Source organism: Macrotis lagotis, chromosome 8 (assembly GCF_037893015.1).
Source record: "Macrotis lagotis isolate mMagLag1 chromosome 8, bilby.v1.9.chrom.fasta, whole genome shotgun sequence".
Lineage (NCBI taxonomy): Eukaryota > Metazoa > Chordata > Mammalia > Peramelemorphia > Peramelidae > Macrotis > Macrotis lagotis.
In genome coordinates this window covers 28,083,777-28,108,337 of record NC_133665.1, presented here as the reverse complement: position 1 = coordinate 28,108,337, position 24,561 = coordinate 28,083,777, and the positions used below count along the sequence as shown (strand labels likewise).

At 36.3% G+C, this 24,561-nt stretch overlaps 1 protein-coding gene and 2 pseudogenes across 1 annotated transcript in view; 1 reads left to right on the top strand and 2 right to left on the bottom strand.

Moving 5' to 3' along the window:
- The window catches only part of GOLM1 (golgi membrane protein 1), a 124,173-nt gene that overhangs the window by 50,155 nt on the left and 49,457 nt on the right, over positions 1-24,561 (bottom strand). The gene's annotated exons all lie outside the window — the stretch shown is intronic.
- LOC141495375 (mitochondrial carrier homolog 2-like) lies at positions 1,882-24,254 on the bottom strand (annotated as a pseudogene).
- Positions 19,582-20,209, top strand: LOC141495376 (large ribosomal subunit protein eL20 pseudogene; annotated as a pseudogene).

The following is a 24,561-nucleotide window of genomic DNA, read 5'->3' as shown; positions in this document are numbered from 1 at the left end:
AAGGTGTACAACCAAGAAGAGAACTGTTAATCATTTTTGTAGCATTTTAAGGTTGAGTCTGGAAGACCTAAGTTCAAATCTTCACTAGCTGTGTGACCCTGGGCAACAAAAATAATAATAATAGCAATTAGGGCAGCTAGGTGGCATAGTGGATAAAGCACCGGCCCTGGAGTCAAGAGTGCCTGAGTTCAAATCTGACCTCAGACACTTAATAATTGCCTAGCTCTGTGACCTTGGGCAAGTCACTTAACCCCATTGCCTAGCAAAATAATAATAATAGCAATTCGTATTTATATAGCTCTTTAAAACTTATAATGGGTTTTCTTTTGTTACCCCATTTGGTCCTCTCAACAATACTATGAGACAGTACTATTTTTAATCGGATGAGGAAACTTGAGGTTGAGAAAGGTTTCCTCAGAGTGTTATTATGTCCAATGTGGAATTACTAGAGGCCCAGAATGCCCAAGTTCAGAATGATCAGATGGGCTGATTCAAGATGAAAAGAGTAGTAGAAGTGCCATTCTTAAAGAGCCATTAGGTTCACCAAGGTCCAGAGTGATTGAATGAATAAATAAGAAAAAAAAAATGGATAAATGCGGGCAGTTAGGTGGCACAGTGGATAAAGCACCAGCCCTGGAGTCAGGAGTACCTGAGTTCAAATCTGGCCTCAGACACTTAATAATTGCCTAGCTCTGTGACCTTGGGTAAGCTACTTAAGCCCATTGCCTAGCAAAACCCTAAAAAAAATGGATAAATGAACAGATATATAATTAAAAGAAATATCATATAAACTGGGAACCAAAAAGTTTGAAACTGTAAAAATTAAGTTAAATGAACCCAACACAAGAGATAAAGTCAGGAGAGATCATCTAGTATATTCCAGAAGACAGCTGTTGAAACAAATATAATGATCACAAGAGACCTAAAAAGTATTGTTAAGGCTTATGTTAAGTCCAGTTCAGTTCAATTCTGGGCGAAAAACTAAATGTCATAGGGCACATGTAGAATTTTCATCTTTACTGGTGAATGAAGTCAAGGACTTCAAAAGACAAAAGCAGATGAGACATGAAGACCTAGCAAAAATGATATCTGAGAATAAGTTTTGTATTTCTGCATCAAAGCTTCAAACAGAGGTTTTAAACCTGAGGACGAGACTCCAGGAGTCATGTATGGACATCAGGGGTTAATTTTGGTTGGGAAAAAATCCATCTTTATTTTCATTACCTCTAAATAATATTTAGCATTTTCTTCAACTAAGAATTTTTAAAAATTTTAAAAATACAAATTTTTTTTTTTTAATTTATGCTGGGAGTGGCTAGGTGGCACTGGCCCTGGAGTCAGGAGTACCTGGGTTCAAATCCGGTCTCAGACACTTAATAATTACCTAGCTGTGTGGCCTTGGGCAAGCCACTTAACCCCGTCTGCCTTGCAAAAACCTAAAAAAAAGAAATTTATGCTGACAAGTTCTGTCTGTAAGCTTCTCACCAAAGTTCAGGACACATATCCGAAAGTTAAGAATCCTGGGTAGAATATAGGAATATTATTATATTAAACAGAAATATTAAACATTATTAAGGGCTGCTAAAAAAATTTGCCCATAGCCTTAAGGAGATGTGGGGGAGGGGGAGGACAGCTAGGTGGTTTAGTGGGTAAGTGCTGTATCAGAAGTCAGGAAGACTTATCTTCCTGAGTTCAAACTGAATCTCAGATACTTATTGAACGTTGAGTGACCTAAGTGACAGAACTGAACAACAAAATTATTATTAACCTTAAGGGCTTTAAAATGCAAAAAAAAGGTGGGGGGGAGGTAAATTCCTTATAATATATATATATATATATATATATATATATATATATATATATGTATAAAGTAAGCTAGGAAATAGAACATCTGCATTGGTGCTATTCAGGATCTCTAGGATATATATACCAAATCTCTAATTTTATTCATGAGGAAACAGAATAGCTAAATGACATATATAAGGTCACACAACTAATTATTACTAGGGTTGAGATTTGAAGCCATGTCTTCCAATTATAAACCTCTTTCCCCAGTATTGTGTGTGGTGCACAGAAGTCACAACACTTTAGAGTATTGTGACCTCTGAAGTAATAATAACAATAATTAGCATTAATATTGCATTTTAAGGTTTTCAAAGCAGTTTGCAAATATCTCATTTGATCCTCACAATAACCTGAGGATGATGATTACTATTATTATACCCATTTCTATAGATGAGGAAACTGAAATTCAAAGGAATTAAATATCACAGTCACATAAGCTATAGTTTAAACTCAGTTTTTCTTGAGCTCTTTCCACTGAGCTACCTAGCTACCTGTCACTGGAAAAGAGATCAAGACTAAAGAGATGAGGCAGCTAGGTGGCACAGTAGATAGAGCACCAGCCCTGGAGTCAGGAGTACCTGAGTTCAAATCCCGCTTCAGTCACTTAATAATTACTTAACTGTGTGACCTTGGGCAAGTCATTTAATCCAATTGCCTTGCAACTCACCCCCCCCCAAAAAAAAAGGACTAGAGAGAAAAATTTCTGTATAAAAGTTGTAGGAGGGAGAATGTGAAAGGACAAGACAGAGAGGTCAGGCAGGCAAAGAGGACCAAAAACTAACCCCCTGAAGACAATCAAATTATATGCTTGAGAAGAGAATGAGGAACCAGTCAAGAAACTATGAAAGAAGCAAGCATTTTGGGAACTAGGAAAGAAATTAGGAGAATGTGTTTTGTCTGTGAAAGCCATTATCCAGTAGCAGAACATTTCAAATAATGCAGAACCTGGAGGCAGGAATTAACTGGGTTTATAATCCCTTCTAATATCTACTAACAATATAACTGTGGGCAAGTCATTTGCCTGTTTGTACCTAATTTTCTCATCTAGAATCTACCTCTGGGAATTATAACAAAAGAAAATGCTTTATAAGACATAAAATAATATAGATAAAAAGCTATTGTTATTAAGAGGTAATATTTAATGTAACCAAAAACTACAAAGAGACAAGAATTGAAAAATAGGCTACAATGTGGAAGTGCCATAGAAAGGTCAACAGGAGAGGTTGCTTTCCCAAAGAAAACAGTAGTATTTGAATGTGAAAGTACAATAAGAGTTCCGTGATAAAAGAGAAAGATGGAGAAAAATCACTTTTCATTGACATGGAGAAAATGTCAGAGAAGATGGTATTTTCACTGAGGCCTGAAAAATGGCCAATAAACTAGATGAGTAAAGTTGATGGGGAAGGACATTTCCAACAAGATCTCCAGACTGTCATTGGACAAAGGCTATAGAACACAATTTCAGTTAAAAACAAAGGTGTGGTCAATCTGGAATACGCAACTTTTCAGGCTGTATACTTTAAATAACATATCAATGACATACCCCATTCAGGTCAAAGATAGGGAATGGCAAGAGTAGCCCAAGGGGTTATTGAGTAACCTTCAGAAAATCCATAAATGTTTACAATCTGATAAAATATCCTACTCTGAAACAAATTTCAGAAGCTACTACAATAATTTATTACATTCTAATTCAATTTCTTTAAAAAGAAATATATTTGCACTGAAGGGAATTTCTATTTATAGAGCCATAAAATGTGATACTGAAAAAGGGAAGAAAAATGATCCACAGTGGCTAGTCAAATAATGAGTCAAGGAATTGTATCCCCATTACAAATATAGTTACACTCATGCTTCTCTCTCTACATAGTTACTGTATGTATTATATTATAGCTTTTCAAAAGGAAATGCAAAGCCTGAAAATTAAATCACATATACTGCAACAAGAAAGAAGCCAATCTGGTTGAATTTCACAAACTAGAAAGCAGAATAGGAAATGATTTCCACCCCCAGCCACTTCCCCAAATGCTGGCAAACAAAACTTAATAGAACAGCAGGAATTAGTCATGGTTCTCTTAGCAAAATAAGTCTGCTGGGGAGAGCAAGATTTCCTAGTCTCTCCCCAAATACTATCTTCTATGATATATTCAATGCTATACCTCTTTCTTTGCATGCACTTTGCTGTTTTTCAGTGACTAGTCTATAAGGCACTTAAAATTTCATTACATTTTTCAGCCTCCTGATTCAAAGATAATACAAGGGAAAATAGAAAAAAAAGTTATATTCAGGTTCTAACCATAAGTATGCATATTCAATGTATTCTAAAGAATTTAGAAATTAAAATATAGCAAGTTTCTCACCCTAACTTTAGATTCTGTCTCCCACTAACAGAATTTTCTCTGTTCTCTTCATATCACATCTCTCTTATTCAAAAGAGCAATTATCTTGAAATCTGATACAAGTGAACTGAACATCACTTATCTGAATGTCACAGCCTTATCAGAATGTCAGAGCTGAAAAGGACCTCCTACAGACATTTGGTGCAATTTGTATTAAAGCAAGAACCCTTTCTAGGGAGAGAAGGAGAAGGTTAATAGAGTGGGAATATGCATAAATACTGCACTTACTATGGGACAGGCACTGTGCTAAGCATGTTAAATATTATTTAGTTAATTATCAGTTAAATATTAAATATTATTTTATTTGATGCTTGTAAAAACTCTACAAGATATGTGCTGTTATAGGGGCGGCTAGGTGGCGCAGTGGATAAAGCACCGGCCCTGGAGTCAGGAGTACCTGGGTTCAAATCCGGTCTCAGACACTTAATTACCTAGCTGTGTGGCCTTGGACAAGCCACTTAACCCCGTTTGCCTTGCAAAAACCTAAAAAAAAAATGATATGTGCTGTTATTCCCATTTTATAGTTCAAGAAACTGAGTCAAATAGTCAATCGATAAACATTTATTAGGTGCCTACCATATAGCAGGCACTAGGTTAAACTGAGTTAAATGGTCAATGATTTGCCCATAGTCATGCATGTTATTTCCCTATTCTTAATAAAGTGTCTGAATCTGGATTTGAACTCAGGTTTTTCTGACTCCAGACCTGGTGTTCTATTTACTATGCCACCCAGTTATCTCCTTTCTGCAACAATACCTAACAATCAATCATTCAAATTTTGCTTAACTGCTTCCAGGGAGAAGTAATCCACTATTTCCCAAGTCTGCCCTTGGTCAATTGTCATTGTTATTAGGAACCTTTTCCTTACATTACATCCAACCTATATCTTCCACCACTGTTCATTTCAACCTATTCCTTCTCATTTTGCACTCTGGAAACAAGAACAAATTAGATCTCTTTTTCATCTGAGCCTTTCAAATACTTTAAAAAAAAAAGTATCATTTCCATGGGACACAATCTAAATTTTCTCTCCTCTAAGCTAAACAAACCTAGTTTTTTCAACTCATCTTCATAGAACACAATTACAAGGACTTTCAACATCCTGAACATCCTGCCATTTTTGGACCATTGCTAACTTATTGATTGATGTTCTTCCTAAAATATGGCACATTCAGAACTGAACATTCCTGCAGGAGGCCTGAGCAACATCACTGCAAGACTATTACCTCCCTATCCCTAGACAGTAAGTCTCTCTTAATGCATTCTAGAATTTCTTCCTGTTCTCCTCCTCATGCTAATCAATCTTTCATTCCAGACTTATCTTCATTATGGGTAAATCTGATTATGTCACTTCTCTGATTAAAAAGCTTCATTTTCTCCCTCCCTATTGCCTACTGAGTCAAATTCAATTTCTTTCTCTGCTAATGTAGGTCCTTCAAAATCTGGCATTTCTGTTTCTTCCCTGGTTTAACACATTTTACTCTCCTCTGTACTCATTCTCCAGGCAAAGCATTTCCCAAATACACCCTTTGCTTTCCCATCTCCCTTATTCTATTTTTCTGCATAGTATATAAGATATATATATTATGATAATGTAACATAATACAGTAATGTAAGTTATATATTTTCTTATTCCATACTATTTCTCATGTCTGAAATGTTTCCCATCCCCATCTTTGCCTATTCAATTTCCACATCCTTTAAAGTCTAATCCAAGAATCATCTCCTCCAGAAAGCCTTCTCTGATATTCCATCACTAATAATATTAATTTGCATCTGTCTAATTCACTTATGCATTAATTTATATTGGCTTTTGTCTGCCTTTTTGCCCTGTTAGACTATATGTTCTATGAACACAGGAGTCATATCTAAATTTTGCATCTTTACCAGGCCCTAACACAGTAATCTGCAAACAAGAGGAATATAATAAATTTTCCTTGAACTTGTTTTATTCTGATATGATAAACCAAGAGTTTTTTCCCCTTAATTAGATAATGTATGACAATCATGAAGCCTACTGAAAAAAATTCTACCCACCAGAATGAACAAATACTATAAACATCTACTAAACTTAAAACCTGAAGATTATTTAGGGAAACATGACTACAATGATGTAAACAGAAAGAACAATAACAAACTAAATGTAGTACAATAATATTGACTGGGGCAGCTAGGTATAGTGGATAAAGCACCAGCCCTGGAGTCAAGAGTACCTGGGTTCAAATCCAGTCTCAGACACTTAATAATTACCTACCTGTGTGACCTTGAGCAAGCCACTTAACCCCGTTTGCCTTGCAAAAACCTAAAAAAAAATAATAAAATTGACCAAGCTTGGCCCTTGAAAAGAAGTGAGAAAATAATCTCTTTCCTTTCATGAAAGGGAAGGGAAATAAGTGTGTCAAATGTTACAAATATTGACCAGTATATTTGATGTGCTGGTTAGTTTTATGGAACTATTTTTAAATTTTTTTTCTCTGTTATAAGGGAAGGTTAACAGAATGGGGGTATATTTAGAATATCCTGGAGTGAATGTGATATTAAAAGTAAAAATATCAGTAGATTCTTTTTAAAGAAAGTTACTTGGGTCAATTTCATTTATAAGAAGTTGTTTATGATGAAAAGCAGTAAGCCAAAAAAGCTGGCTTGTGGGTTAAGCTCTAGACTTCTATTTTCATACAGACACCCATAATTCCTCTTTCTGATGGAATGGAATACCACTAAGGATTACCTATGACTCATAATTCAAAAATCATTTTTATTTGACTTTTTTCATTTATGCAGAAATAATTGTATTTGATGATTTAAGAATTCATGATGCTTCAAACAAAATTTTAAAATCATGATGTTTCAAATTAAAATAAAAAGTCACACCATAAAATTCTACTTCATAGCTAGCATAATGCCTGACACACAAGTTCTTAATAAAAGTTTTTTGTTTGATTGGCTATTTAAAGAAGGATAAGAAAGCTATCCAGCTTCCTCAAACATAATTTTCCCCTGCTCAGAAATATTCTCCAACCATCACCCTCTTCATTGCTGGGAATAGATATTACTCAGTCAAAGGATCATAGATTAGAATTCATCTAGCCAAATGCCCTCATTTTGGAGATGAGGAAATTTGGCCCTAGAAAGGATATATGAGGTGCTCAAGGTCAAATTGGCAGTAACTTACAGGGCAAAGATTGAAATTCAGATTAAATCTAGAACTCTTTTTCACCAAACCTTCAAGGACATTTTAAAAAGTAGCTGTATGTCAAAGGGCCAGTCTCCTTTTTGGCTCTTAGTGATAGCAGAGAAAGCAACTCTTAAAATAGTTATCCCCATCACCAAGACATTGAACCTTTATTCTTCCACTCATAATAACTGGAGGATAATTACCTTAAGAGTTACTTTTTCTACTGCCAAATATCAAGAGTCAGTAAATTAGTGACAATCAAGAGAAGAGGACAATGTAAAAGAATAGCTACAGACTTAAAATTTTAAAAGGAAAAAAATGTAGTCTGTACAAAGGTGATAGGAGCAGCTAGGTAACGCAAGGAACAGAGCACCAGTCCTGGAGTCAGGAGGACCTGAGTTCAAATCTGTTCTCAGACACTTAATAATTACCTAGTGGTATGATTTTGGGCAAGTCACTTAACCACATTGCCTTGCCAAAAAAAAAACCTTTAAAAAAAGTGTATATAGAAACATGCAAATAGGGATGTGACTCAAGACTGTAGTTTAGAGATCAGAAAATAGGTTTTAGAAGGGAAGAGGCAGAAGGGAAAAGTTAGGGTCAGACAGAAGTATATATAAGAGAAATTGAGTGCTGCAGAATCCAGTTTTGAGCTGTGGTATTGGAGAAGACATGGGAGTGTCCCTGTGACAGCAAGGTATCAAATTAGACAATACTAAAAGAAATTAATTCAGGCTATTCACTGGAAAGTCAAATCCTGAAATTCAAGCTTAAATACTCTGGTCACATAATGAGAATATGGGACTCACTGTAAAAGATCCTGATGCCAGGAAAGACTGGAGGCAAAAGGAAAGGGGTATATATAAAAGGATGAGATAGATATAGTGTCATAGAAACAACTAACATGAACTTGGACAGACTTTGAAACACAGTGGAGCACAGAAGGTTCTACGAAGTCTGGAGCGAAGTCTGGAGGATCACAGACATGATAACAAGAGGTATTCCAGAGCTATGGATTATGGAGTGAAATATTTGTAGATAAGAATGAGGTTAAAGATTCCTGTGAGTGACTGAAGCAGATTGAAGGTGCAGGTTCTAGCTACTGAGATGGGTGATAAAATGAAAAACAAAGCTATTTAAGAGGATATCCACATATAAACCTATGACCCCAAAAGTAAAGGCAAGGATGGAAATAGAATTAAGCCTCAGCAAAAGATTCTAAACTTCTTGAGAAAGGAGAAAGAATAGGCATTCAGGATCTAGAAAGGTCGATTCATATGTATGAGGGAAGTTGCTGAGTAATGACTGAAGACAAAGGGTCTAGAAGTTTAAGCCAGAAACAAAAAAAAATGGAGTATGCCCTCTTGATACATTTGTCAAAGGACATGAGAGAAAGTACATCCAGCACTGGAGAGAGAAGCTAGTGATACAGAATTAATAGGGTGGGGGTAGAGGAGAAAACACAGGAGAATGGGACATGTTTTCATTAATGCTAGAAGATGGAAGCAGGGTGACAGGAAACGCAATTTGTTAACAACAGAGGGTTTCCATAGGGCACAAAAGTAAAGAGTAGTAATGGGATGAGGACAAGGAAGGGAAAAGGCTTCCATGGATGGTTAACAAGGCAGCAGAAGATACTAGCAGAGGCTTCTGCCTCTGACTGAATCAGTAGAATCTCAGTAGAAAAGAAAGTCTGCTGTTCATAAGACAGCATTGTCATGTTCTCATCTTTCAAGTCCCAACTAAAATCCTGTGTTTTATAGGACACTTTCTACAGTTTAATTCTATTGTTGTTCATATCAGTTGTTGCTGTTGTGTCTGACTCCTCCTGACCACATGTGAGGTTTCCTTGACAAAAACACTGGTGGTTTTGCCATTTCCTTCTCCAGCTCATTTAACAGGTGAGAAAACTGAGGCCAAAAAGGTTAACTGACTTTCCCAGGATCACAGAGGGACTAAGTGTCTGAGGCTATATTTGAACCCAGGTCTTCCTGATCCTAGGCCTAGTACTATAAGCATTTATCACCTAGCTGCTCAATAGTGGTAGTGCCTGTCCTTCCTATTTTCCTATATATAGTTTGTACATATTAGTTTCTTGTCTTCCCCACTGGATTTTAAGTTCCTTGAGAGTGTCATTTGCTTCTTTTTGTATATCCCTAGAGCTTGGAATGGTGTCTGGCACATAATAGACAATTAATAAATGTTCTTTATTGATTTACTTATAGTAGCAATGGGGGTTAAGCTTCATTTCTATGCTCAGAGCTGAGTATGGTACATGGAAAGAGTGCTCCATTGGAAGTCTGGGGACCCAGATTCAATGCCCAAGTCTGCCACTTAATCTAGGACACTTCCCCTTCTATTCTATAAGTCTCAGTTTTCAATTTATATGAAATAAAAAAGTTGGACCAGGTGACCTCTGAAGGCATTTCTAGTTCTAAATTTGTAACGTAATCAGCATTGCACTCAGAAATATGCTCAGTCTAGTGAAAAGACTTCCCATGGTTATTGATTCTCAAACTATGTATCTGAGAAAAAGAAAATCAATAAAGCAGTTTTCCAAAAATTATTTGGTGGCAAGAACTGCTTTATATCCAGACACTATATTAAATCTCAGTTGGTTAGAAGCACATTGCTCATGAGGTCTGGTTCCAATCTCCAGATAGAGAAGTCAACTTTATTCATAGCTAACAATGACACCAACAACCAACATTTACCATTTGACAAATGAATATCCCTGGAATTCTTTTGACAAACATCCACTTAATTCCATGAACTAGAAAATTATATAACAGAGTTTGAAAAACAAATCAAGTGATTATCCTCTTTATGGCGAGTCATCTGAATATTATTAACCTATTTGTCATCTTCCCCCTAACTTCATAGACCCTTCCTACCTTCAAAGTATATGTAATTGCCCTGGTTGAAATTCTTGTTACATTCCTTCTGGGTCTGTGTGACCTTGGGCAAGACACACCAAACTTCAGTTTTCTTTTTTTTTTTAAAGGGAAAAGGCAAAAGAAAAAAAAAAAGAATCTTGCTTTCAGATCTAAATCTTTTAGTCTTTTTATTATTAATACTTATTATCTTATTTACTGAGTACCTATTATGGATGTTTAATTAAATAAGCATTTTAAGTGCTTCCAGTTTTCAAGAAAGGCAACTAAGTGGCCCCGTGGATAAAGAACTGGGCTTAGAATCAGGAAGACTCATCTCCACGAGTTCAAATTCAGTCTGTACTTGTTTTCACTCCTCATCAAGCTGGAGAAGAAATGGCAAAACACTCCAGTTGCTTTGCCATAAAAACCTCAAATGCGGTCAAGAAGAGACAAAACATGAATGAAATGACTTAGCAGCAATGAAAAAAATACACTGTGCTAGGCACTGGAGGGACACAAAGACAAAATGAAAATTGCTTTTTGGTTTCTTTGTGTCAAAGGGCGATTGTGTACTCCTAAATCATCTAAATAATGGCTAGCTCTCTAAGAAAAATTATAAATCTGGAATAAGTTATACTGATCTAATAATTAAAATAAGTAAGAAGCACTGTGAACTCACCAAACCTTTCTGGAGAGCTATTTGGAACTACACCCAAAGGACAACAAAAATGTGCATACCCTTTGACCCAACAATAGCACTACTGGGTCTATACCCTGAAGAGATGATGAAAAAGGGTAAAAACATCACTTGTACAAAAATATTTATAGCAGCCCTGTTTGTGGTGGCAAAGAATTGGAAATCAAGTAAATGTCCTTGAATTGGGGAATGGCTTAGCAAACTGTGGTATATGTTTGTCATGGAACACTATAGTTCTATTAGAAACCAGGAGGGATGGGAATTCAGGGAAGCCTGGAGGGATTTGCATGAACTGATGCTGAGTGAGATGAGCAGAACCAGAAAAACACTGTATACCCTAACAGCAACATGGGAGTGATGTTCAACCTTGAAGGACTCGCTCATTCCATCAGTGCAACAATCGGGAACAATTTTGGTCTGTCTGCAAAGAAGAGTGCCATCTGTATCCAGATTGAGAGCCATGGATTTGAACAAAGTTCAAGGACTATTCCCTTTAATATAGGAAAAAAACCCAGATATCTTATTGTCTGATCTTGTTACCTCTTAAGACTTCTTGCCTGTTCCTTAAGGATATGAATTCTCTCTCATCACACTCAATTTGGATCAAGGTACAACATGGAAACAAAGTAAAGACAAATTGCTTTCCATGGGGGGATGGGGGGAGGGAAGTAAGATTGGGGGGAAAAATTGTAAAACTCAAATAATATCTTTAATAAAAAAAAATTAAAAAATAAAGAGTTGGGAAAAAAGAAGCACTGGATTTCACACATACACACACATACACACACACACACACACACACACACACACACACACACACACACTGAACTGACCTTAGATCTCTAGGACACAAATTATAGCATAGTGATCTCATGAATCATATGATCAAAATCTGAAAGCTAGAAGGTCCTCTAGAAGGAACCTAGTCTAATCTTTTCTTTTTATCGGTGAGAAATTTGAGGTACAAGAGAGGTCAAATAACTTCCTCAGAAACAATTAAAAAAGCATAAGCTACTGGGTTCAGGGATGAACTAACAGGGTCAAGACTCATTCAATATAGTATGTATATTCTCAGTTTCACAAAACATGATGGAATAGGAAATCATTTGGTTGCTACAAAAAAACAAAACACTGTCCCAACCACCACTCTAGTGCCAATCAAGATAACCATAGAATCTTAAGTCAACTACTGGTAGTTTCAGTTTTTCTATACATTTTCTTCAAGAAAGTATCAAATAGATCAGAAATTATCAATGGCGATATGAAATACTACTGCAAATCAACAATAGTATGAGAAAAGCAATTCCAAAATAACTGCAATTTTTACTTCTGTTCAGAGAAGTAACTTGCAAGTATAGTAAGGAAGTGCCTAAAAGGTCCTTACCCTTTAAACCAGCTAGACACATACTTTATTTGTTTGGTTTTTTGGTAAGGCAATGTGGTTAAGTGACTTGCCCAAGGCCACACAGCTAGATAATTACTAAGTGTCTGAGGTCAAATTTGAACTCAGGTCCTCCTTACTCCAGGGCCTATGGTCTATCCACTACGCCACTCAGCTGCCCTAGACATATACTTTAAAAAGGTTACTACCAAAAATAAAGGCTCCACATACACCAAAATAGTTATAGCAGCAGTTTCTGTGGTAGGAAAAGGCTGGAAGTAGTTACCATCAATTGAGGAATGGTGCTACAAGATATCATAAATTTCCAATGAGGTAAATTGTGGTACATGAATGTAATGGAATATACGCTGTAAGGAGTAATAAAAATGAAAAATTTAAAGGATCAAACAAAGACAATTGGTACAAAATGAAGCAGAACCATGAAAACAATTATATACACTGACTACAACCATGTAAATATCCTTTTGCAAAATAAATTATTTTCACCCTGTGGTCTTTGGTCCACTGAGAACAAAGCAACCCAAAGAGAGGTCTTGTCTAGCTTATTAAAAAGGTTTTGATAGATTACAAACATCTAGATGCCAAACAGATAATCAGCATATAGGTACAACTGAGCCTCCAAGTGAGGATAATTAGAGACACATGAGTAGAAAAGAGGCCAATGGGGCCAGGCAGTCTCTGACATAAGGCACTCTTTTTCATTTCCCTCCCTTGGCAGGAAAGTAAAAACATTCTAATGTGATCGATAAAAGCAACAACTAAATGATCCTTTCCCAATCTTATGTAAAGAATAGCATGATGCTCTGGGCTAGAATATGATTTCTACTATTTTATAAATAGAAAGGATGCTAAAAAAAAGGTCTCAGGAGATTCTAGGACTAGAACCAGGAAATTTTATCCCATAGCTCAAAAATGAAAATGAAAATAACAACAGGAAACAAAGCACAAAAATCCAATGTTGGTTTAAAAGAGATGCAGGCTCCCCAAACTAGTTTCTTTCATTTGTAAGCTAATCTAAGAATTTTTCCTCTCTATTTTTTCTAATCAATCTATTTAAATCTAGATAGAGAAATGTATCCATAAATTTACATATATGCACATATGTACATATACATGCCTTTATGTAGATGCTTATATACACATACAAGAGTATATACATACACATGCATATATTTTTGCTGTTCTATTGTGTCCCATTCTTCATAACCCCATTTGGGGAGTTTCTTGGCAAAGTACTGGAGTGGCTTGCCATTTCCTTTTCTAGAACATTTTGCAGAAAAGGAAACTAAGGCAACCAGGTTCAAGTGATTTGCCCAGGATTACACAAATAGTGGCTGAGGCCAGATTTCATCTCAACAAGATGAGCCTCCAGGCCCTACATTCTATCCACTGCACCACCTACTGCCCATATACCACACACACACACACACATATATAGGCTTATAATCCTGCATAAAATATCCTCTGACCTTCCAGATCAGATTCACCTTTCCCTTTCCTGAACTCCTAGCAGTTTCTTTTTAACTGAGTTCTAATAGTTTCCCATGCTTCTACACATCTACCAGAGCAGAAAAGTCCATGGGGGGAAGCATCGGCATCTTATCCTTCCTTGGGATGTCCCTTCTAGTGTGACTCCTAACAGTGTTCGCTCTGCCCAGCATCATCATGATGATGACAATTTATGCAGCATTTTAAAGTTGGCAAAGTATTTTATATACATGTAGCTCATTTGTGAGAGGCATGTGCTGCAAAAGAAATGATACTGAGGGAGATTAAGTGATTTGCCTAGAGCCACACAGTCTGAGGGAGGATTCAAACCAACTTCCTTCTAGTTCTAATTCCTGTATATTGATTGACTGCAAGGATCCCCAGTCAAAGAGATGGATCAGGTTCTCTGTCCTCCACAAGAACTTTTCTGATCCCCTGCTAGTGTTTTCCCTCCCAAATACCCTGAAATTACTTTGTTTCTATTTTCTTTTTTGTGTACATGTTGTTTACATGATCCTTGAGGGCATGGATTGGTCCATTTTTGTCTTTGTACTCCATTATCCAGAACATGGGTGGCACAATGGACAGAGTATCAGGCATAGAGTCAGGGTCAAGATTCATCTTCCTGAGTTTGACTCTGACCCCAGACAAATCACTTAAGCCAAATTGCCTCAGTTTTCTCATCTATAATATGAGCTGGAGAAGAAAATGACAAAGCACTCCAGTATCTTTGCCAAGAAAAACCCAAATGGCATCAGAGTCTAACAGGACTGAAATGCCTGAACAACACAACATAGAACACAAAAGTCTACCACACAGAAGATATTTAAATGCTTGTGGAATAGACTTAAAGATGAGGAAGGACATTATCAGGTATACTAAAATAAAAACAAAATCTACAGGCAGGCAGGGTGGGAAGCTGGGCATTCAAAAGAATGTATCCTGGTACCCTTTGTATGTCCTTCATCCCTGCCGCTCCCTGAGATTAACCTGGAAAATTCAGTTAGGTATCAAAAGTACACAGAGAAACTTGTCTGGCAATTTTAACATGTTTCTCTGATCAATGATTAAGCTAAAGTAACTATGGTTGAGACAGGGATTCCCTATCACACTTTTGTCTAAGCATTTGTTCTATAGTTTCTGTTTCAAAAAATACAAACAACATACACACCCACACCCACACATGCATATATAGTTATTTGGTAGTTTGGGAGGAAGGGAAAAGCATTTGTGATATCCTTCTTTGTGGGTATTAAATTTTTTTAATTTTTAAATGAAGAGGAAGGTAAAGGGTGAGAAAAGGCACCAATTCAGAAAATGTTACCTAAACTTCTTCTTAAAGCCAAGAAGGAACATTGAACCCAGCAACAACAATAATCTTAACAATAATCAACTATGAAGGGTAGTGAGGTTGCACAGTGGAAAGAGCACTGACCCTGAAGTCAGGAGGACCTGAGTTCAAATCCGAATTCAAGACACTTAAAAATTACCTTAGATGTGTGACCTTGGGTAAGTCACTTAATCCAGTTGCCTTGCAAAAAAAGTAATAATAAGCAACTGTGAGAGAAAACTACTCTGATCAAGATAATGATCCAAGACCATTCCAAAAGACTTGTGAAAATTGCTATCCACATCTGAAACAGCAATGGAGGAATTCTGAATGTAATATGAAATGTGCTTTTTTCTCCCCACTTACTTTATTTTTTCTTGCTTTTTTCTTTTGCAACATAGCTAATATGGAAATGTATATTATATGACTTCACACATATAACTGATTATCATTTGTTGCTTTTTCAGTCACTTTCATCTGACTTTGTGATCCCTTGTCAAGTTTTCTTGGCAAAGATACTGAAGTGGTCTGTCCTTTCCTTCTCCAGCTCATTTTTACAGAAGAGGAAACTGAGAACAGGGTAAAGTGACTTCCCAAGGTCACACTAGTAGGTATCTGATACTGGATTTGAGCTCAGGTTTTCCTAACTATAAAAATAAATGGTAAGAGGGATTTTGACACACAGGTAAAAAGGGAATGAAATCCAGCCCTAGAAGAAAAGATAGTACAAAAAATGAGATAGTGTTGTAACTGAGGAACAAACAGAAGGCCAATTCAGATGGATCACAGAGTCCAGGAGTATAACAAATGTACAAAGAGGTTTGGAAATGCTGGCTGAGGCCAGGTCATGAAAGCTTTTAAAAGCTAAATGGAGGGGCAGTTAGGTGGCACAGTGGATAGAGCACAGGCCCTGGAGCCAGGAGGATCTGAGTTCAAATGAGACTTCAGACACTTAATAACTGCCTAGCTGTGTGACCTTAACCCCATTGCCTTAAATAAGTAAAATTGAAGAAAAAAAAAGTTTAAAAAAGAGAAGTTTCTAGTTTATTTTGGAAAAACTTGGAAGTTACTGGATTTGAGTAACCAAGTCATGTCAAATCAATTCAGGGTGAAGAATAGAAGTGAGGAGACACATGAGGGTAGGAAAACCAATGTGGAGTCTGTTGTAATAATCTAATGCCAACCTGTATAAACATTGTAGTTCTATGAGTAGAAAGAAAGGGATGCATTTGAGAGATGTTGTAAAGGTAGAAAGATCAAGATCCAGCAATTGATTGTTTAAGTAGAATGAGCGAACATATACTAGAACTGAGGATAATGCCATCTATAAGTATAAGGTGCTGAAAGGGGGGTAGGTACTTTGAAGAGATGAGCAAATAATCTATACTTAAAATTGAACATATCTAGGTTTATCATCTTGAAATAAAATTGCTATGATTAGATTTTCAAATTAGTCTTCTCTTTAGTAATTTTAAATTAAATCCTATTTAATTTAGAACTTGGGTAGAAGATTTTTAAAAATCTCATTAGAATAAACACATAATCCATCAATTATTTTTCTTTTTATCTTTTTCTTTTAGTTTGTTTACCTTCTCATGGTTTTTCCCCATTTTGTTCTGATTCTTCTTTCACAACATGGAAATATGTTTAACATAGTTGTACATATATAACCTGTATAAGACTACTCTTGTCATTAGAGCATTATTTTTTCCTAAATTTTAATATCATTTCACTTTTACTTTATTGCACTTAGAATGTCCTACATCTCAAAATATTTTATTTAAAAGGGCAAGTTCTTCAGAACCAGAAGAGCATAGTATACATTTAACAACAACATTGTGTGATGATTAACTATGATAAGACTCTTCTCAGCAGTACAATAATTAAAGACAATTTGGGGGGGGTGCAAAACAATGGGGTTAAGTGATTTGCCCAAGGTCATATAGCTGAGTAAGTATTATGTCTCTTAGGTTAGATTTAAACTCAGGTCCTACTGACTCCAGGGTCAGTGTTTCATCCACTGTATCACCAAGCTGCCCTGCTTGAAGACAATTCTAAAAGACTTGATATGGAAAATGCCATTTCATATCCAGAAAAAAACTTACAGAGTCTGAATGAAGACAAAACATATTATTCCCACTTTTTAAAATTTGTTTTTTTCTTTTTTAAAATTTGTTTTGTTTTTTTCCTTCTCATGATCCCCCCCATTTTGTTCTGATTCTTCTTTCACAACATGACTAATAAAATATGTTTAATATAGTTGTATATATATAATCTGTATAAGACAACTCACTGTCTGGGGGGAAGGCAGAGAGGAAGGGAGGAAAATGTAGAATTCAGTCTTTCAAAAGATGTTGAAAACTATATTTACATATAATTGAAAAAATGAAAAATAAAATAATAAAAAGGGCAAGTTCTTAAAACTATTCTTTGGTTTTATTTAAAATAATAAAGTTATCTAGTTTAATTTTCAATTTTTAAAATGTTTTATTGATCATCCTTTCATAGCTTTTTCCCTTTTCCAATTCTTCTTTCACAACATGATTAATATGGAAGTATGTTTAATGTAGTTATATTTATATAACCTATGTTAGATTATTTTCTGTCAAAAGGGAGGAAGGAAGAAAAATGTTAAAGTCAAAACTTTACAAAAAATAATTGTTAAAAACTATCTTTACATGCAGTTGGAAAATCAATGAATATTTTTTAAAAAACAAAAAATGTATTTGTTTAATTTCTAAAAGTGAGAAAGAAAACTCAAATATAAAAGAAACTTATCATAATGAACAAAAGAAAATAAATTATTCTGGCATTATGAGATCTTAATTAAATGGAAGATGTATATAAAATATACAAACTACACAATGGAAAAAAGAGAACTTAAACTCATCTCAGAAGATTGAGCATACAGATCATTAATGGACTTTGATTTAAAAAAATGTCCTCATCACTAATACATTGTTGGTGGAGCTGTAGACTGATCCAATTTTTCTGGAGAGCAATTTGGAATTATACCCAAGGGCAATAAAAATGTGCATAGCTTTTGAACCAGCCATACCACTACTGGATCTTTACCCTGAAGACAGGGATCATGAAAAAGGCTAGAAACATCATTTGTACAAAAATATTCACAGCAGCTCTGTTTGTGGTGGCAAAGAATTGGAAATCGAATGAATGTCCCTCAATTGGGGAATGGCTGAACAAATTGTGGTATATGTATGTGATGGAACATTATTGTTCTATTAGAAACCAGGAGGGATGGGAATTCAGAGAAGCCTGGGAGTATTTGCATGAATTGATGCTGAGCAAGATGAGCAGAACCAGAAGAACATTGTACACCCTAACAGCAACATGGGGGTGGTGATTAACCTTAATAAACTTGCTCATTTCATCAATGCAATAATCAGGGACAACTTTAGGGTATCTGCATTGGAGAATACCATTTGTATCCAAAGAAAGAATTGTGGACGTTAAACAAAGACCAAAGACTATTACCTTCAATTAAAAATACAAAGATATCTTATTTATTATGCAAATTTTCTATCTTTTATATTTTATTTTTTTCCTTGAGGATATGATTTTTCTCTTAACACATTCAATTTTCTAATGTAAAGACTATCAGACTACCTTCTGTGGGGGCGGGGGGGGTGAGGGGAGGGAAGCGAGGTTGGGGGGGGAAATTGTAAAATTCAAAACAATACAAAAAATGTTAAGAACCTACTGTTGTATATAATTGGAAAGAAAATAAAATATTTATATTAAAGAGAAAAAAATGTCATCAGGATCTATCTTCTCAGTACTACCTGCTCCTGGGCTCCTTGTCTCCCTCTGATTGAAGAAGCTAGACAGAGAGATTTTCTCAAATCCTCCATCAAATTAAAAACTAGGCCATCCCATCATTTTCAGTCTGAGAGGCCTCCTATGGACTTTGTCTATACCTATCCTCTTATAGCTTCTTCCTCTGGGTTATATAAATTAGGAAAAATGAGAATAACCTGGTAAAAATAAGCTGAAATGCACCTCTCACACTATATATTGCAATAAATTTAAAGTGGATCAATGTAAAAAAGAAAGATAAACAATTTGAAAAGGCAACATGGATCTCAATTATGAAGAATATTTTTTTTGCAAGGGGGGGCTAATAAATAGATTACTGAATACCAAAGAGATGCATTTGATTACATAAAAATGAAGGCAGCAGCTAGATAAAGTGATGGCGCAGTAGATAGAGCAGGTCCTTCAATCAGGAGAACCTGAGTTCAAAGTTGACCATACTTATTAGCTGTGTAACCCTGGGCAAGTCACCTAACCCTTACTGCCTTCAAAATAAACAAAAGAAGGCAAATGACCTTTTGCGGGTTGGCGGAGAGTGAGGTGGCAGCACCATGAAGGCCTCGGGCACCCTAAGAGAGTACAAGGTAGTTGGAAGATGCCTGTCTACTCCCAAGAGTCCAGTGCCGCCTCTTTATCGCATGAGGATCTTTGCTCCTAACCATGTCGTAGCAAAGTCCCGATTCTGGTACTTTGTGTACCAGCTAAAAAAGATGAAGAAGTCTTCTGGAGAGATCCTATACTGCAGACAGGTCTTTGAAAAGTCCCTTCTTAAGGTGAAAAATTTTGGTATCTGGCTGCGTTACGATTCCAGGAGCGGAACCCACTACATGTACAGGGAGTACAGAGACCTGACCACTGCTGGTGGTGTCACTCAGTGCTACCAAGATATGGGGGCCTGTCATTGTGCCCGAGCCTACTCCATCCAGATCATGAAAGTGGAAGAAATTCCTGCCAGCAAGTGCCACTGACCGGCAGTCAAGCAGTTTCATGACTCCAAAATAAAGTTCCCTCTGCCCCACAGAGTTCTGTGTTGCCAGCACAAACCACGCTTTACTACCAAGAGGCCCAACACATTCTTCTAAGTGCAGAGGCAAGGAGGCACAAGTTTTATTTGATCTGTTTAAATAAATTTCCTATTTGGAAACCCAAGGGAAAAAAAAGAAGGCAAATGGAGGCAGGGGAATTCGTGTCTGATAAAAGTAGTCAATATAAACAACATAAAAGAAAATATATAAAGGAAATTCTTTGCAATAATCATGGTTAAAAAAAAAATCTGACACAAGGAGTTGATAGAAATTTTACAAGATTATTATACAATTCCCAACAGGTATATGGTCACAGGAAACTATTTAAGAGAAAAAAACAAACAATTGATACTAATTACTCAAAAAAATGTAAAAACTAAAGCAAGTAAATTATAACAGCTATGAGGATGTGCTTCTTGAGCCACAATGTGTTTTAATGAAAAGGATTCTGGTTCTGAATTCAGAAGAGAGTTTGGTTTTAGTCCAACATCTTAATAAATCAAATCCAGGTCTCTTGTCAAAATGTTGCCCTCTCTTTTGGAGAGCAATCTGATAAGAGGCTCCTAGTTCCTTATCCCCAAGAAGATTTCCAAGGACTGATCCAAATCAAATTCTGAAATCACAGGTTTACAATAGATCATTGTTCCCATTAACTATAACATTATGAGAGAATCAACTATGATGGATGCAGCGCCTCTCAGCAGTTCAATGATCAAGGACAATTTTTAGAGAACTGTTAAGGAAAATGACACCACATTCAGAAAAAGAAACCCTATGGATTCTGAATGCAGAGCAAAGCATACTATGTTCACTTGTCTAAAACTTTTTTTGTCTTTTCTTTTTTAGTTATAATTTCTATTTTATAACATGACTAATATGTAAATAAGTTAAACACAATTATACATGTACAACTTTTATCAAATTATTTCCTGCTATAGGGAGTGGGGAAGAAGGATGGTAGAATAATGTGGAACTCAAACTTGTAAATGGATGAAGGTTGAAAACTAACTTTGTATGCAATTAGAAAAATTAAATGAAATTTTCAATGGAAAAAAGTGCTTTGTAAATTAACAAAAGAAAATGTTAATAATGCTATCATTTGTGATTTATTCTTGTCTGAGAAAAATAAAAAAATTAGTCTAAAAAGTAAAAAAATAAAATCATGGTTTAAATAAAAATTTATTTTAGATGATATAGTGTAGTGATGTAAGATATTTTGTTAACTAAATAAAAAGAAGTTAATGTCCTATGTTTTACTTAAATAACCAATCTGACAAAGAGACTTAAGAAATTTGCCATATAAATGTTTCTACAAATTCACATAATCAACAAGGAAAAGTTTTCACCCAAGGCAAACCAAGAAGTAATTGCTTCATCAACATCCTCAACCTTGAAGCTCAGCAACACGTTTCCTTCAATAGGGGGACATACTAAAAACTTTTAAAAATAGACTTGAGGTTTTTTCCAAAAGCTCTATATTTGATAAAGGGCTAGTCTGACTATGAAAAGGCACAAGAATAATCGCACATTTCTGATATTAAGATTATTCATGAGTTCTTCCAAATATTTGAAAGAGGGTCACATACTTAATCCAGGAGAAAAAAAAAACACCTTGGTTACAAAAAGTCTACAAAATCCCTCTAGAGCCAACAGGAGATATATTCTGCAAAACAAAATTGCATCTGCATGACAAAGGATGGCTCTTTTATCAACAGTGCTTTGTTGATCGACTTGTGACAGATTCTTTGTGCCAAATAATTCTGGACAACTAATCCTTCTGTTCTTCCTGCCCATATGTTCAAGTCATTCACAAGAAGTACCATACACTATTTGCATGGAAAAGGGAAGAGAGACATAAAATTCTCTGAGCCTGCAAAGGAATATTAGACAGAGAGTGATTTCTAAATCCTGGCAGTGGTGCTATCTGTGTAACTTTGGGCAAGACATTTAATCTTTCTGGGTCTCACTTTTCCTCATTTATAAATTAATCAAAGGTTAAAGGTACAGAGTAGATAGGATGACTTCTAAAAGTCCTGTTGGCTGTGAATCTATGAATTAGGAACTTAAAGTTGGAGTAAGGTTTGTCCTAACACCCACATTCAACAATACCACAAACAGGTTTATATCCCAAAGAGATTAAAGAAAAGAGGAAATGGACCCAAAGCTACAAAAATCTTTATTTTTTTTAAGGTTTTTAGAATTTTATTTTTCCATTTCCTTCTAAAATGTTCTTTGTTCTGTAAATCTCTGTAACACATTTAGTCATAGGTCACATTGTGCCAGGCTATTGATGCTCTGGCTAAGAAAATCTTGGTAGTGGAGAATGAAATCTACATTATCAGACCCAGCATTACAAAAATCCTATTTTAGAGTGTCATTAGAAATTAAAACTAAATGACTCCCACCCTCCTTTAAACAAAATGGGGGAAGGGGAGAGGAGAAGAAAAATAAAAACATCACGTACAATTAAAATCATATTATAATGCCCTGTTGGGTATGGCAAGAACTCAGCTCATAGAGAGGACCAAAGACAGTGACATAATATTTTTCTAATATTGTTTTCTACTTTACAAGGTTTGTTGTGGAGCTTATAGGGAAGGAGGGTTGAAGTCATTACCAAGTCAGCTTTTTTTGTACTTCATTTTGGTTAAAGGAATTTAAAAATAATCTTTGCGATTATTTGCTCTTAAAACTCATTCTACTTCCACTGAATTGTGCAAAATGCGGGATGGGGTCAGAGAAACTTAGTTATTTTCAAAGCCTTATATCAGGAAGTAGGCTCTGTGGGGATCCTACTATCTCCTTAGAGTCCACAAGAGGAGGATAATTATTTATCTCCTAGAAAGTTGCTTTAGCAATTTTTTCTGACATTTCACAAGTTGTTTCTATTCCTGTTTGGAATTTTATGATTCTTTATTCTTAAAAAGTTTAAAACTGAAGCCTTAACTCCATAATAACCTGCCCATTCCTCCAGAAAAGTGCAATTTTGCTTTATAGAAATCATATCTAAACCCAAAGCAAAAACTGCCCATTTCAGGAAAAAGAATCATTGGGGAATCTCAGCAGTAAAGCAGTTTGCATTGGGAAATGAACAAAAAAGGCAGACACCAAACACCTCCATTTTCCCAAGATTAAAATGATTATTAAAAAAAAGCACACCACACTGTATAGAAATCAACATTCTTTCCCATAATTCTGTGCATCTGGGACTACAGAAATGTCACTGTCCCCGCCCCATATCTTCAAATTAACATCCTCAGGTCACAACAGTAAGTCTTCTCAAAGGGGACCTTCCGAAAAAACAAGCTATTTCCACGGCTCATGTTTCCCTCTTTGTGTAGCATGCACCAACAGTCTAACCAGGAAGAATAAACTGGGGCATAAGGAGGGCATCCACCAGCAAGCCCACAGTTGTTGATAGCCATCAGGTTGGAGATTAGTACAAAGGGATAGGTCAGCATACTGGCAAAGAATCCAGTGACAGCCTGGGAATAACTCTTCATTTCATTCATAGTGGAAACCCCACTCTCCAGTGCATAGGTATTGACGAGGTAGGCCAATGAATTACAAAGCTACAAGGAAATGATATCCCCCAGGAGACGAGGAATAAGACCCGCAAAGAATCCTAGGAAGCCCTCCTCTTGATAAATGGTTACTATGGAGTCACATAGTCCACAATATTTGGTCTCTCTGCCAATGAAATGTACCATAGACCTCAGAGTGATCACATGGAAGGGATGCGTGACAAGGGAAGCAGCAGAATGAGCCAACATCTCCCGAGTAGTCTCCTTGACAACCTTGTCAAAACTGGATGGACCATCTTTTTGTGAAGGTTCAAGTCCTTGTTTTAACTCCTCAGCCTTGTCCTAATCCTGGTATCGCTGCAAAACTTTACTATGGACCACAGTTCCAATGGCTCCAGAACACAGTCTGGGAGTTAAGCCCTTAAAAAGTCTGCTTTTTCCATCAATACTCATAATATGTTGAGCATAACAAAAAAGGCCAGGGAGTTGATAGACTTGCCGTCCAAAAATATTTCTTCCCATAGTTGGAGGAAGAGGTTCATATCCCACCTGCACGAGCACCTTCACATACATGAGCGGCTGCGAGAGGATGGTGAGGCCCGAGCCCAGCAGCACCTGACTGGCCGCCTCCGCCATGATGGCACCCACAGAAGGACGGGCGGGCGGGCGGGCCTAGCCACTGACTGACCCGGGCCCGGATCATGTGCCCAGGCCAGCGGCTTCGCAACCTGCGGCGCTACAAAAATCTTTAAAGCAATTCTTATTGAAGAAAAATGAAAACTGGGGAAAGTATCTATCAATTAGGGATTAGCTGAATGAAGTATGGAATATATAGAATCAGAAATGACAAAAAGGAACCATTTCAGAAAATCCTTATAAGACATATAAACTGGGGGGCAGCTAGGTGATGCAGTGGATAAAGTACTGGCCCTGGAGTCAGGAGGACCTGAGTTCAAACACCTAATT